The 14,495-nt window shown below is 38.6% G+C and overlaps 1 protein-coding gene across 1 annotated transcript in view; it reads left to right on the plus strand.

Annotated features, from left to right (window-relative positions):
• Positions 1-14,495, plus strand: part of Fbxl17 (F-box and leucine rich repeat protein 17) — a 442,723-nt gene that overhangs the window by 58,871 nt on the left and 369,357 nt on the right. The gene's annotated exons all lie outside the window — the stretch shown is intronic.

Raw genomic sequence — 14,495 nt, forward strand, 5'->3', positions numbered from 1 at the left:
CACCTCAAAGCCCTGGATCTGGGATTGAGCTGAGTTCATCAGTCCACTGGCTCTCCTGCACCCACACCACCAGAGCCTGCTTTTTTGTTTTGCCCAGGTGAGAGGCCGGGCCAGCTCTCCTGCGTATCATAGCTATGCAAGGGATGGTCAGAGTATTTTTTTAAAAAGGGAACAGACGCTTGTCTGGATGACTTATGTGATAGTCAATGTGATAGGAAATGCTAGTTGGAGAGCTAGCTAGATAAAACTGATAGGTGTTTGCTGCGTTCAGGAAAGGACTAACAGCTGCTTTATTTCTGACTGGCTGCTCTCTGCTGAGATTGTTGAAAGATTCTCCCTCATCTTTTCTCTGGGTACAAACTTTGCTTTCTGTTCAGACTGAGGATGCCCAAACCTAGTGGGCTGAATTCATAATTTTATCTATCTCTTCACTCAATGTATTTTTCTTCTGTGTTATTCATCAGCAAAACCATTTAGTGTTTTTTCCTCTTGAGTAGGATGGTGCTCCACAATCCTTAGCATAGTTAACAGTGACCCTCTTAGCCTAACTCCTGTTTAGCAAGCCACATTTCACATTGTCCTAACCCATCCCATAATTGCTAAATCCACATGCTCCCCCAAACTCATTTCTTCACACTCATTTCTTCTTACTTTCCAAAATTCTTTATTAGATTCATCTTTGAGCTTCGTTGGTTTATGAGGTAGGTCCAACTCCCCATTTCCAGATGTGAAAGTTGAAAATTAACAGAAGTTCCTCTCTTAAGGCCAGGTCAGGCCACCGCTTGGGAATTAAAATATTAATAAGATAACAGTTCCTAATAAAATAGTTTTATTGTAGAAAGAGATATTGTTTCTGATAGATTTATTTCATTGTAGACAATGATCAGGTGTGTGTTTTCCTTCCTGGGGGAGAGGTTTTTTTCTAGATTACATAACTGAGATGAGGAAATCTTTAGAAAGGAACTATGAGAATTCTCCCTAAGTGAGTCTTTTTGTGCCTGTGGCTTTTGATTCTGGTGCTGCTGATTGTTAGCTGCTCTCTGAAGTTCATTTGAGAGCTTTGTGTTTGGCAGGCCCATAGGACACGTTGAAGCACATGCGCACTTGGTAGACCTTGGTTTTAGACAAGTGGAGGAGTTCTTTGCTAAACAGTGATTTCTTTCTTCAGATTGATTTATAATTGAAAGAATTCAGAAAACTCCTCTTAAAATAATTATTGGTTAATTCAGTTCTTTGCCTATCTTATAAATGTTGAGTAAACTCATCAAGTTGAACTACTGAGTCTTTGAATGAGATACTAAGTAACAGCATTGAAATATAATCATTAGACTTGTTAACTCAAATTAACAGCATTATAGATTTTTTTCCTGTAATACTGCTACTCAAATTAAGTGTAAAGAAATATAAAGTATTAAATACACATTTTCCTGGGATTTTGTTTGCTTCAAATTTATTTAAACATTTGTATTGATTCTGTTTAGTATTGCTGTAGTTTGTTGGTTTGAAAATTTTTTTTTTGTTTTTGTTTTTTGTTTTTTGTTTGTTTTTTGTTTTTTGAGACACAGTTTCTCTGTATAGCCCTGGCTGTCCTGGAACTCACTCTGTAGACCAGGCTGGCCTCAAACTCAGAAATCTGCCTGCCTCTGCCTCCCGAGTGCTGGGATTAAAGGCGTGCGCCACCACTGCCTGGTTATTGGTTTGAATTTACAGTAATGAAAGTGATACATGTTTTGAAGCTATGAAAGATGAGTTAGTGGGGAGGAATAAAGATGGTATATGGCCCTACTTACCCTCAAAAGCAGCATTGAAAGAACCTGAGTTTTCTAGTTCATTGATTTTTAAATGGGGGTCAATAGACCTATTTAGATTCATAAGACTTGTTTAGACTCTGAAGAAATTTAGGTATTTGTTGAATTTCGGCTATTTTTTACATTTTAAATTTGAATTGAGAAAAATGAATTATACTCTGTCTTGAGAGTTGTAATCCAGTATCATGTAGAGGGATCCTGTTATGTACTCAGAGGTTGAGGTTGACAGTAGAAAGACGTCTTTGCACTATTATTGAAATTCTTTTGAACCTGCTATAATCTTGATAGGCCCTAGTGATCATTTATGGGCCAACCATGAAAATCTCTGTGCTTCCTCTGCTTTAAACCTCTTTAAGTGGGAGAAGTAAAAAACATAGTCTTGTAAATAAAGAAAATATCTAGTTAAAAAATAGTCTTGAGAATATGTTAAAATATATTTTCTATGACAGTTTGGCAAATTGATTGCTCTTGAATTCAGAATTAATTATGAATTACTTATGTCATAACAGCAATGAACACTTGGTCTTAAACTGGAAGACCATAATAGGAAAGCTTAAGTGTGGATGTCAGTCTGTCTATCTATCTATCTATCTACTGACAGACAGACAGACAGACAAATGTTTTAGGGAAATGGAGTTGGTTGCTTGCAGCTGAGCCAAGACTAGAAATATATTGTAGGTGGCTCTCTCAAGTTAACATTTGATGGTGGTGATGAGTTCATTTTGATGGTTTGTCCATAGAGTTCATGGCTTACCGTGTGACTTATTTGAATGGAATACCTGGTAGTGAGAGACTTCAGCTAGTAAAGGGACAGGTTTTGAAAGCACTTTTACATATGGCAGTCTGGTCTTTGGTTTGGACAGTGAAGTAATGGTGAGGCTCTGTAACTTCAGGTGTAGGTGTTGTGTTACAATGGTAGTGTTTACAGTTCTGTGCTAGGCAGGAAATGAATCTAGTGTGGGGATATGGCTCAGTTGGATGAATGCTATCCTGCATGCATGAGTCCTGGATTCAGTCCCTATCATGACAAAAATAAAAGAGAAAGCAAATTCAAATAACTGTCTTTCATATTACTTGTGGCACTTAATAAAATGAAGAGTTATTTGAACTGCTTTTAACATGTCTTTCCATGTAATTTTTTTCTTAAAATTTGTGAATCCAATTGATATTTTAGAAATGTAAAAGATACATTTCTAAATGTACATTTCTAAATATATTTTAGAAATGTAGAAAATGTATGAAATTTGTGAATCCAATTGATGATATTTAGAGATGTATTGGCGTATGCATGAAAGAGATATAAAAATGGTGAACAGACCTTCCAGTTGCTGAAGTAACACTCGTTCACTTCAGTCAGTCAGTGCACTGTGCACTTTTAAAGTGTTACTCAGATAGAATAACATTATTTAGAATGAAATACTGAATATTTTTCATCAGCAGTTCAATTACTTTGTTGTTCTTCAGGAAGTTTAATTATGGATTTTGGTTAGACAAATTTTTCTTAGGTTTTGTACATGTAAATATGTATATTGACTTTTCTAAGGTTTTCCTGGGGCCAACTTGAAAACTTAAAGGCAGTACTCTTTTTAAAAATTGTTATTTTAAAAATGAATTTCTTTCAGGCTAAAATTTCAGGTAGAAACATTTCTAGATTAAGACATGACATTTACTTAGGGATTTTGTGTGAACCGAGCCTCCTGCGGGCTGGAGATGAGCCTTCCTTCTAAGCAAGTTCTTTGTGGGAGCTGCAGGCGGGTCCACTGTTGATGACGCTCATCCTGGAGGCAGGATGATCACACTACCTTTCTCATCATTTTGAGGTCAAATTTTGTTTTTCCTTGATGTATCAATATTGTTATGATGGACCACAGTTGTACTTTCAGATAAATTAGCCTTGACCCAATTGGTTGTTTCATATTTAAGGCATGTTTTTCAGAAAGACCTGCAATGGACTGACACACGGAAGTGTTGTGTTCCAGTCAGGACACAAGAAAAGGCTGGATTTCCTGCCCTAGTAGGAGGTGGTCTTAAAATTAGGTATTTTAGCTAATAGAATGTGTTGGTGGCTAGGTTTTGTTCTTGTCACAGTTTAATGTTATGATAGGTGCTTAAAATATTTTAAGTTATCATTATAGGAACTAACATGGAAACTTTTTGGTGATTTCAAATCTTTTAGAGTTCTTTTTATAATTAAGATAACCATAACTTTTATGAATAATTACTAACATTATAATCTTGTTTTGATAATAACTTGTACATTTTTAAGAAATGATGAAGTTTCATAAATCATATGTAAGAAATGAGTTAATTCTCCAGTGAGGTTTTTTTTTTTATTAAGATTACATTTGTGATACAAACAAGCAAGCTTAATCCTGATTCATGTCTATTGCATGAAAACAGTAATTAGCATAATATTTATACATTTCGTTATTAGAAGTTAAAGATTAACATGCAGCATAAGACAGATGTAAGAATCTCTTCCATATAAAACATATATTAAAATGAACTTAGCAAAATTAGTATTAAATTATTTTAAAAGTCAGTAATGCCAGTAGTTCTGCCTGAACATGGGCTTGCTTATTTAGTTCTTAAATCTCTTTATTTCTGCACAGTTTTAAAGTTCTGCAACTCATCTTATTTTTGTCAGTCAATATCCCAGGCACATGTGTGCATGTGTGCCCTTGTAAGCAAGCGTGTTCATGAACATGTGCAGGAACGTTCGGGTGTGTGTGTGTGTGTGTGTGCCTGCACGCTTCTGCACGTACACACTTGCACATGCATGTTTGTCCAGTAATAGAGAAGTGCAGCAGAGTAAAGCTAGAGTTGCCATAAGTCAGGAGCAGGACTAGCAGAAGGCAGGACCTTCTCTGTGTGGTGTAGAGGATGACGGGGGTCCGAGGAGTGGTCACAGTGCTGCAGTGTTGGTCTCTGAGTCTGCAAGTCACAGAGCTAGCTCTTAGTAGGTTGGTTAGCTTTTTTCTTGTATGTGCATATATGCATCCTACTATGTTTTACTCTGTAAACTAATTATAGACTGTATTTTAATCTGTTTTTACACTTTAAAGAAGATACACCTTTTCACTGTAATTTTAACTATCAAGTGTTTTGAATCATCAGTTTGTATTAGAATATCAGAACTTTATTCATGTACAAAAACAATTTAATATAGACCTTCATGATACAAAATTAACATTTTATACAAATGTAAATCTTGATTTGGGCCCTTACTTTCCCCTACTTGTTTAGCTGCTTTTCTGTATGTGCTTGTAAAGAACACAAGGATTTCATTCTAGTGAGTGATTACTAGGTTTACAGCTGTTCTCTGGGTTTTCCAGACTGCTGGCCACAGCAGAATAAGACTAAATAAAAGTAAACACAGAGAATAATCTCTTTCTGTATGTAGAGCACTGCTTGACATCATGGTCAGAAGTCCTCACGGCGAGATAATTACACAACGTGAGGGGGGCATCTTTTATAGTCATTCAGTTAAAAATCCTGTCCAGTTAGTACTGTAGCTACACCTATGATCAAAACTAAAATATTTCTTGTGTAATTCTACAGAGTGAGCATGAGGGACAAAGTTTATTTCTGTGTTGGATCTCTTTGTAGGTTGAAATTGAGTGTCTATATATTATAAATATGCTTCCAGTTCATATCCTTCCTTGATACAGTTGGATGTTAAAGGCATCTTTTTTTCCCCTTCTGCTGTTTTCATACAATAAAATGAATTCTTTAGGAATAATTGAATGAAACTGTAAAAAAAAAAATCAGTTCATGTTCCCAATGTCTATATTTTAGCGTCACCGATGCCAGTGTTAGAGCCCCAGCTGTTAGCCCAGTGATTCACTGAAAAGCTGAAAGTCTCTCGTGAGATACTGGTGCTGGACGATCTTCTTCTGCTCCTAATGAGTCTAGAGTATACAGACCTGGAAATTGCAGTTGGAGTCCTCTTAAGAAAGGATACATTTTTTCTAAACATTAGCAGCAAGTAGGACCTAAATGTGCACACTTAGGTTTTTCTACCCATTGCTTTAGATGTTCTGGGAAGACTTTTCTATGATGTCTAACCCTTTATTCAGATTTGCAACTGACAGTTAACATGTTACTGTGTGTGGGTTCTTTAGGCCTTCAGAATTTCATAGGCACTACCTTGGTTACCTGGAAACCTGGGCCTCCTGACAGGCAGCCAGTCAGGACAGGGTTAACCCAAGCTAACTATTTTATCTTATCTGGCATTTCACAAGATAGGTGTTCCTGGTAGCTCTTTCCTGGGAAGTGAGAGCCAGTGTGATTTTCTAGAATTATTTAGCTTTATCTAACAGGGAGCCTCAGCCTACCTGATGGATAGCTTTCTTCTTTCAGTAACATACACTGTGACTCAGGGGTCTTCCCTGCTTCCGCATGCTTCACTCTGTGTACCAATCTTAAAATTGTAACCTACTTTGGCAGATATGGAAAACAGCTTGAAAGTGATTCTGTTATTTTTCAAAGCATCCTTTGGTGGGTTTTCGAGGAACTTCAAATTTCATCAGGTGTTAATAAGGAATACAAGACAAACCTGCCCAAGAAGCTTCGGGTCTGCTGCGGACAGGAGTTGATTCTGCGAGTCACAGGTGGCAGGAAGCAGCCGCACTGCTGGTTTATAGGACTGTTCAACAGCTTTAAAAAAAGGAAGAAACTTGAATATTGAACTTTTAAACAGGAACAACAAGGATTTGGAACTGCTTATTCAATGTCTACTAGTTTAAAACTTGTTACTGGCAGCTAGAGATACATAATAAATGAAGAAATGTTATTTAATTTTAATTAAATACTGGTTTTACCAAAGGTTAATTATCAATACTTAATGAGGCAAAATTTTACTGTGCACACATGAGAATAATCTCATTATATAAAAACTTCAGTGATAAATACTCATTATATAAAAACTTCAGTGATAAATACACATTTAAACAATTAATATTAGTTTTTTCATTTAAAATATCTGGGAAATAGATTAAGCTTTTCTTCATTATGTGAATATAAAGTGAAATGAATACAATGAGTTAGAAGTCACAGACTTCTGGTGGCTTGCTGACTGTTCTGTGTGAGGAGGTGGTGCTCAGGGGTGAATGTTGTTTCATACTGACTATGCTATTAAAAGTAGCTTTCCTCCTTTGAGGCTCCGAATTCTGACTCCTCTTCTCAGATCCAATTCCATCTCCTCTTGGTGCCATTGGTCAGAATGGTGTCTTCTACCTTTTCCGAGGGATGGCGCAGGCTGTGGGTGCCTCTGGCAGAGCTCCCTGACATTGCAGAGTTCCTCAACTAATCCCAGCCTCTGCTGCTCCCTGGCCTCCTTTGACTAATGGACCAGAAACTTCTTTTCTGTGCACATATTTAAGACACACTTCCTTCTTAGTGCCCTGTCTGTCTCGTGGACTTGAGAAGAGAAATACTGCAGTGTGCTTTCTATCTTTAGCAAGCCTGAACACTGCTGTTTGAGTGACATAAACATTGATGGCTTTTAAAAAATCCTGTGCAGTTACATTTTCACAAACTTCTATGATTCTTTGTATTTTTTCCCCCATTGAGAAGGAAAAAACCCACACACAGACAGTAAATTTCTATTACATATACCCTACTTGTATTTTTGTGGGAATTTAGGAGTACAGTTATTGTATTTTTCTGAGAAGTAATAATAGCACTGCTTTTGAGAGGAGCTGACACTTAGAATTCATTCACTTGAGCTAGAAACTGCTTTTACAAATGAGAAATATACACTATATGGCAGCCTGAAACTTCAAAAAATATATAAATGACAAATTTGAACTTAACCTTTCAGTTTTAAAAACGGCTTCGTATTACAGGATTAGGGTGCTAGTACTCAGAATTCTAAAGCATTCTAAAGGTTTGAGTAAAATGATTTATTCATAACTTGTTAACAATGGGTCAGTTTTATGAATTTTATTTAAGTTGCTTGTCATTTGTTTTATAGTACTGATGTCAGCATTTACATAAGATTGTCAGGGCAATCGGTGCCACCTTGAGATTCTTTTGTAAGATAGCAGGTAAAATTATTTTCCTCAACACAGAAGAAACAGCTAACTTTTTAAATTATCTGCTGAATTTTCATATTTGAATCTATTTAAATGGGTGCCTGTTCTGAATTTCCATTGGAAATGTTTTGAGGGACTTTCTTTAAAAATGGAGAAGGAGCGCCACCTATTGCTCAGTCTGAAGCTTTTTAACTTGTGAACCCACAGTGTTTTTAAATTGGTGTCATCTTTTTTATAATTCTGCCACAATAGAGTTGTGTGCCACAGTTGTGTCTATGTTGTTTATAATTGCTATAAAATCATTATAAAATAATTATTGTATATTGTTATTATGTAAACCTCGTGAGGATGGATATCCCTTTGGTAAATATAGAGTGATTCATGCGTTTTCTCCTTTCTGCTATTTGTTCTGCTTTATATTGTTGAAGTTTAAAATGTTTTGTATTAAAAGGAATTAGTTTTATTATAATTATATAAATTTGAGGTTCTAGGTTGAGTATCTAATTTTAGCTAAAATATTTACAACTCAAGTAGATACTTAATAAAACATTGATATAAAAATATTAATTTCAGTAACATTGAATGTGCTAATTCTTACCATGGTTATATTAAATTATTTTTTGAAATATATAATTTTTTTATGGTTTTATGGTCTAGAGAAGACAGACTCTCCTAAGGTGTAAAAGGCAGCCCAGTGCGTCTTTCTGTGCTGACATCAAAGCGAGTTCTGGAGCTTATCAAAGTGTTAAGCCTCATACATTAATAATCCACAGTAAATAAATCAGCGCTCTGGGGCTTGGGGGCTTGGCCTTTTATTTTAGCTCTTATTTCTAAGTCTGAATTACTCAGCCCTTGTTATCAGAAGCCTTTTCAGTGAGAGTATTATAAATAGCCAAAGATGCAAATTTAGAAAACTCATATTGGTATTTTTATATTTTGTATCACAGTTACTGAGTTTTTAATATAAAAATCAAGACACTGTCAGTTATATTGTTTAAGTCATACATCTTGATTTTCCTTAATACTCTTTTTTTTGTCATTACTTCTTAGATTTTAAGCAGGACACTTAAGACTTCCCCTTGTTTTTTTTCCCTTATCAGTTTTCTTCTAAAAAAATTAAAATTTTAAGGCTTTTAAATGACTTCATCTTTTCCCTTTCCTAGGTACAGCCCTTCATCTTTCTTTCTCTTAGCTGTTGTCAACTGTCTTTCTGTTCTGTCCTATCTTCATTATACCTCAAGAGTGGGTCTTCCTTTCCCCTTCCTCTCACTTTACCTCCCTCCCTTCCTCCCTTCTTTCTTCTCCCCCTGCTGCTGCTCACCCCCCCCCCACTTTCTTTTGAGATATTTGAGAAACTATCCTGCTGTGTAGCCTTCTTTGGCCTGAACTGCCTATGTAGACCAGGCTGGCCTTGAACTCTCTTGAGCTGTGTCAGCCTTGGCCTCCTGAGTGCTGGGACTAAAGGTGTGCACCATCACACCCTGCCCAAAGTTCTTTTTTTTTTTTTTTTTTTTTTTTGGTTTTTTTTTTTTTTTTTTTTTTTTTTTTGGTTTTTCGAGACAGGGTTTCTCTGTATAGCCCTGGCTGTCCTGGAACTCACTTTGTAGACCAGGCTGGCCTCGAACTCAGAAATCCGCCTGCCTCTGCCTCCCGAGTGCTGGGATTAAAGGCGTGCGCCACCACGCCTGGCTCTGCCCAAAGTTCTTAGGCCTTTGCCTTGCTTCTCTGAAACACTTGGGTGGCAGTCTTAATGGTTTTCGTTTCTTATCACAATGTGAGCTTGGGACAGCGCTTCCTGGACAATACAGTCTGGCTCCAGCCCCCATTTAGTTTCCTTTGTCCCACCCTAGAGGCCCTGTGTACAGGCTAACTGTGAAGTCACTGTAAGAATTAATCATGCTGACTTGTTATCTGCTACCATTGGATATTAGTAGACCTCATCATGGGAGGGCCGTTGTGTGTGTATAGATGCTAGGAGCTTCTTTAGATATTAACAGTCAGTTTTTGTTTGTTTGCTTGATCTATGAATTCCAAATCCTAGGATTATTCATGATACGGAATTTTCGAAGTAAGAAGCTTGGCCTCTGGACCAAGGTTTTCTGCCTTCAGATTGCAGGTCTTCACACTCTGGTCTGTCTGACACTTACTAAACCCTCGTGCTTGGCTCCTCGTTCTCTTTTCAGTGAAATGCAGATTATGATAGCACCTACTGCAAGTATGTTGTGAAGCTTAAATTACTTCTATGTGTAACCTAGTACAACAGAGTAAATGTTACTGTGTTTACTGTTTTAAAGGCAACAAAGTAAGAAATGCTGTGTTAAAAGCTAGTGTTACTGTAGTTAATATTTTAAAGGCAGCAAAGCAGTAATTAAGAAATGCTGTTTTAAAAGTGTTAGGACATTCAAATGCAACACAAAGTTCTAAGGTTATGTTTTTCTTGTTGTAATGCCTGTATGACAGTCACTGAATTTCACCTTAGAATGGAGTTGTCAAAGGGTATGGTGGACATAATACTGGAGTCTGTGTTTCCAGGCCATGGTCAACTTGTGTTTGTTTCAGACTGTTTCTTCTCTGAGATGAGAGCTGCACTTCTTCATTGATCCCTCCCCACACCATGGACTGTTGTGATAGCAACAGTGTTAAAGGCCAGTGTGAGGAAGCTAAAGTCATTCATCCTGTAATGGCGCACACACTGCTTGTTGCTAGTAGCACGGTGCTCCTTAGTGCAGCGTGGTACTTTCTCATAGCTCATGCCCTGCCTGTGCCTCTGTGCCTCATAACTTTTGGCAGATCGTAGGTGTCCGTAAACTTACTTCTTTTAGGTTAGCTGACTTGTTGGCACACACACACAGTTCTTATCTTGAATTCTTCCGAGTGTACTATCTGTTTACTTTCCTTCTGTTCTGCTCTTTGCTTTGTTTTCTCTTTTGCTTTTTTAACTTGTTCATTTTTTTGGAGATAAGTAAATCATTTCCCTTTCACTTTCTTTTCTCCAAATCCTCCTACATAGCCCTCCTCTAACTCTTCGGTATTGTAACACCTACATGCATATGTGAATGCATTATATTGTTAAATACATAAATGCTCCCAGCTCAGGCTCCATCACATTTCTTTCCCTTCCTTCTACTAATTTTCGATGTGGATTGTTCTTGCTCTCTTCTACAACCTAGATTATTTATTTGAAATCTTTGTAAGTGGGGGCACTTTGTAATAGGGGGCACTATTGCTATAAAATATGGTTTTGTGCACTTTTACTGTATTCTGTATTTTTTCATGTTCATTTGCTCTGGGTCATTTTAAAAGTTCCCTTTCCCATTTTTGGCTGACTTACTGCGAGTAAAGAGAATGCTGGTTAGTCTCTGTGTGTGTGTGTGTGTGTGTGTGTGTGTGTGTGTGTGTATATATATATATACATACATATATATTTTTAAAATTTAATTTAATTTAATTTCTTTTCCTTTCAAGTTAATAATCGAGACCGGCGGTGGTGGCACACGCCTTTAATCCCAGCACTCGGGAGGCAGAGGCAGGTGGATTTCTGAGTTCGAGACCAGCCTGGTCTACAAAATGAGTTCCAGGACAGCCAGGGCTACACAGAGAAACCCTGTCTCCAAAACAAAACAAAACAACCCCCCCCCCAAAGTTAATAATCTTTTTGTGTTGCTCTCTAGTTTTCGTCCATTGTGGTTAGTGATGGCATGCACTGTGAGACACTCTGATTTCGAGACATAAGGTGTAACGTAATCTGTTGCAAAGAACGTTTCATGGATTTGTGAGAAGACTGTGTATTCTGCAGCTGTCGGAGCAGATGCTGTGTTGATGTTTTATAGACCTGATGATTTATAGTCTAGCTCAGCTCTGCTGTTTCCATGTTGACTTTTTATCATGATTTTTCCCTCTCTGTATTAGTTTCTTGTTGCTGCAAGAGAACACCTGAGCACAGCATCTCAGGGAAGGGTTTAGTTTGGCTCACAGTTGCGGGGCCTGCCCACTGTGGAGGAAGTCACCTCAGCGGGCACTTGAGGCAACTGCTCACACTCCGCCAGGAAGTGAAGGGAGTAAATGCTGTGCTCAACAACTTCCTACTTTTCGTTAAGTCTGAGACTGCAGCCTTGGAATGGTTCTGCCTAAGTGGGAGGGTCTTCCCCCTCAGCAACCTACATAGGATACCTCCTCCCCGGCATGCGCAGAGGCTCTTCTCACGGACAGACAGATGGAGGGACGGACGATTCACCACCGAAAAGCTGGCCAACTGAGTTAGCTGCTTTGTCTCCCTTTAGAGCTAAATATTTTTGGCTTTCTGTTGTGCACCCTTGAGCTTTTGTGTTTATAATTGTTATTTCCTTACTCTTTTCAATTCAGTCCTTTTATCGGACATGGTTGCTGCATCCGCACAGCTGACGGAAGACCTGTCTTGGGCAGTGAGGGAAAGAAGACAAACGCAGACAAGTGCACAGACAGAGAGCTAAGATCTGGTGGTCAGCGTCCTCTGCTGGAGAGACCTCAGCACCCGGGAAGCTCAGGGTGCTTATTTTTCAGTTGAACAGAGAAGCAGGGATGCTGCACACAGCAAAGAGGCAGGGCCATTGTGTACCTTATGATAAGCACATTGTCAACTCTGGTCCTCAGTTCCCATCCAGCCCTTAGTCAGCATTGGTATCAGGGAGACTGTTGCGTTCCTCACCCCTGCGGAGCCTCTGCCCTTCCTCCCGGGGTCCAAGTCTTGGGCGTCTTTGACATGGCCAACTTATGTAAGCACATACATTCACTCAGGACTTTGTCCACTCTTTACCCAGTATCTTAGTCATGGTTTCTATTCCTGCACAAACATCATGACCAAGAAGCAAGTTGGGGAGGAAAGGGTTTATTCAGCTTCCGCATTGCTGTTCATCACTGAAGGATGTCAGGACTGGAACTCAAGCAGGTCAGGAAGCAGGAGCTGATGCAGAGGCCATGGAGGGATGCTGCTTACTGGCTTGCCTCCTCTGGCTTGCTCAGCCTGCTCTCTTATAGAACCAAAACTACCAGCCCAGAGATGGTACCACCCACAAGGGGCCTTGATCACTTTCCCCCTTGATCACTAATTGAGAAAATGCCTTACAGCTGGATCTCATGGAGGCATTTCCCCAACTGAAGCTCCTTTCTCGGTGATAACTCCAGCTGTGTCAAGTAGACACAAAACCAGCCGGTATACCCAGAGAGCCCTTCTTGGTCTCCTGCTGTCTGACTGAAAGTGTGCTTACCTGCTTAAGTACTTAACTGAGCTGGCTTTTGGTCTCTGCTTATATTATACCCTGTCCATCGTTCATCTCTTTACTCTCAACCCATTGCATCTTTACTGGTAAAATAAATTTCTTATGCATATTATATTGTTAGGCTTAGGGTGTTTCCCCCACCTCCCCCACTTTTGGCCAGTCTTCTTCTTTACAGGGAAGAGTTTAGTGTGCTCACATTAATGGTTATTATAGGTGAGTATTCCAGGCTGAGGAGGTGACTTAGTGGGTGGAGTCTAGGGTAGGGTGCAGGCAATGAGACCTATGATTGATCTTTAAGAACTCAAAAAGGAGTCAGGCATGGTGTGTGTATGTCTGGGTGGACCCCAAGTATTATTCAAAGCTAGCCTAGCGGAGGTAAAGAGCTGTAAGTCTAGTGAGAGAGCCTGTCTCAAACAGTAAGGAAGAGATAATGGAGGAATAGGGTGCAGTCCACCTTTACTGTCCACTCTACATACCTGGGCGAGCACACCCACAGATTCCCCTCCTCAACATACCAACACACCTACACACCTATACCTTTTTATTTTTAACTAATGCTGTTCTTACTTGTGCGTTTCTTTATTGGCAGGGATGGGCTTTTTTTCTCTTTCTCTTTTAAATATCTGTCCTACTGTTGAATTTCTGTCCTTTTATTTCTAACAAAGAGGAAATTTTTTCACTTTTCTCACGGGCTCAGTTGGATGGTGATATGCTAATTGACTTTGTTTTGGAGGTTTTTTTTTTCCTCATTTATGGAGAATAAATTTGCTGGGAATAGTGTTCTTGGTTTGTTTGTTTGTTTGTTTTTTGGACTTGAATACCTTTCCTCTCTTTGCTAGCCTGTGATGTTTGTGCTGCTAGTAAAGTTTCTTTTATAAGTCATTCTTTTCTCTTGCTAGGTTGTGAGTTACTTTTGCCATTACCACTGACATTTTGATTACATTATACCCTAGAAGGGTGTTTTTGGTCAGACCTATTAGATGGCCTTTGAGCCTCATGAATCAGTATGCACCTTTTCCAGCATTTGGAAAGTGACGTGTTCCAGCCCTTTAGTCCATTGCCTGTACTTTGTATATCCTTCCCATCTCTGTTGGGGGCTCCTGTGGTGAGAGTGTCTGCTCACCTCATAGACCCCCGTCAACCTCACAGAGCTTTGTGGTTGTTTTTTTTTTTTAAATTATTTGTTTTTTCTTTTATAAGCATCTAAAAATATTATTTCACATGACCTGTCTTCAGGCCCAGAAATTCTTCCATCTGATTGATCATGCTGTTTCTTCATTTCATGTATTGCTTTGATTTCCTTCTGATAGGCTCTATTTTGTCATCTGTGTCTTTTCTCTGAATATTTGTGTATCATTAAATTATTTGAATGTCCTATTTTGTGTATCAGCAAA

The sequence above is a fragment of the Mus caroli genome, unplaced genomic scaffold (assembly GCF_978045245.1).
Source record: "Mus caroli unplaced genomic scaffold, Mus_caroli_1 scaffold_18, whole genome shotgun sequence".
Lineage (NCBI taxonomy): Eukaryota > Metazoa > Chordata > Mammalia > Rodentia > Muridae > Mus > Mus caroli.